We start from the raw sequence: 2,325 nt of genomic DNA on the forward strand, positions 1-2,325 counted from the left end.
TTTGTATTTGTTTTTTATAGAACGTGTTCAGGCAAAACATTTTTTCGGTTCTTATGAAATTTGCTAATGTCTCTCCTCTGGTGTTTCTGTTGCCTAGACCGAAGTTTCCTATGTAGTCTGAGTCGCTTGGTATTCGCCGCACTATTTTTGATGTGTGATAATGTGTTTTTTCTAGGTCTTTAGCTCGCGTTATATCTTCGTAGAGTTGTTCTCTTGACTCGTCATCCGCAGTGGAAGTTGGAGCATAGCAGTGTATTATTTGTAAGCTATATCGTTTATTCAGTTCTAATACAAGATATATCACTCTTTCCGACACTGCTGAGTATTTTACAATCTGGTGTTCTATTCTTCGGTTGACCATGAAAGCCACTCCTCCTTGACCTACTACTTACTACGTTAATATTAAATTCTTACCTTCACGACACGAGAACTATCGTAGGAAATGACAAACAGGAACACTGCAAATATTCCAGGAGTTACAAAAATAAAAAACACTCACTGTCTGAACTCAGTCACTAACTGAACAGCGACAGAACCTCGACATCCGGCAATCTCAAGGAAAGGTTTACACTGTTTTCCCATTGGCAGCAGCACCTCCGTACGAAACTGCATTAGGGGTCCGAATTATCAGCGCGGGTCCGAATTTGCCACGGTTTCTCTATATATAAAGACTGCACATAAATGGAAAGCTTAAAGTTGATGTGATCATTCCGTTTTCTTCTTTGTGAGGGGTTATTTATTAAAAATGGTTTTAATGCTGCAATATTTTCATTGAACGTTCTATGTATTTTGATTCCATTACAGGATTATGGAACCCGGTAGATACAGTTCTAGTGGATGGGTACCATGGAGACTTTGGAGTGGGTTTTATCGTAAACCATAAATGCCGCAGGTCAGTATTGGGTTTTACTCCAGTTAATGAAAGAATATGCAAAATACGTCTAAGGGGAAAATTTCATAATGTTACAATTATTAATATCCATGCCCCAACAGAAGCAGCAGATGAACTAGTAACCGACCAATTCTATGACCAACTACAAGTAGAATGTGAAAACACACAGAAGAGAGATGCAGTTATAGTCCTGGGTGATATGAACGCGAAGCTGGGAAAAGAGAAAATATATGCAGAATCCTTTGGTAAGCATAGTTTACATGATATTACCAGCAACAACGGTATGAGAGTGGCACAGTTGGCAATGGCAAACAAACTAAGAGTTGTTAGTACGTGTTTTCCTCATAAAAATATTCATAAAGGAACCTGGATGATACCTGGTACTAATAAATTTAATCAAATTGATCACATATTAATATCTAAGCGGTGGGCAACCTCCGTAACAGATGTTAGAACATATAGAGGCGCAAATTGCGATTCGGACCATTTCTTGGTTATATCAAAGATAAAACAAAGAATATCAATGGTAAGAAAAGAGAAAGGCGCCAAACAAAGAAAATGGAATACATATATGTTTAAAAATCCTAAAAAGAAGAATGAGTACCAGCAGAAAATAAAAGTAATATTAAATGAAAGAGGAGAACAAAACAACATTGAAGAAGAATGGAATATCATCAAAACGACAATTACAAATATGGCAAAGGAAACATTAGGTGAAACCTCAAGCCAAAGAAACGAGGAATGGTTTGACCAAGATTGCCAACAAGTAATAAATAGCAAAAATATAGCTAGACAGAAATGTCTACAAAGGGATTCCCGATCGAATAGAAAGGCATATGAAGAACTCAGAAAAGATGCAAAGAAAATATGCAGAAGGAAAAAGAGAGAAATGTTGAATAGAAAAATACAACAAATTACAGATTATAATAACAGAAGAGAGGCTAGAAAATTTTACAAGGAAATCAAGCAATGCACCCAAGGATACATAACAAGATCAACAGTTTGCAAGGACAAAAATGGGGCAATTATCAGCGAGAAAGAGGAAATAATGAAAAGGTGGAAGGAGCATTTTCAAGAGCTGTTAAACCCAGAAAAAGAACAAAACGAAGATGAAGAGATAATTCACCACACAGCAGAACAACTAGTTGAGCAACCAACATTGGAAGAATCGATAAACGTCATAAAACATCTAAAAAATAACAAAGCACCTGGCACAGATGGAATAACTGCAGAACTGATAAAGAATGGTGGACATGCGCTATGGAGGCGTATCCATAAACTAATCGACCGCATATGGACACTAGAAGTCATCCCAGAAGATTGGAAAGTGGGAATCATACTTCCTATGTACAAAGGGGGAGACAAACGACTCTGCAAAAATTATAGGGGCATAACAGTTTTAAATGTCATCTACAAGATATTATCAGGAATTA

Source organism: Diabrotica undecimpunctata, chromosome 2, assembly GCF_040954645.1.
Source record: "Diabrotica undecimpunctata isolate CICGRU chromosome 2, icDiaUnde3, whole genome shotgun sequence".
Classification (NCBI taxonomy): domain Eukaryota; kingdom Metazoa; phylum Arthropoda; class Insecta; order Coleoptera; family Chrysomelidae; genus Diabrotica; species Diabrotica undecimpunctata.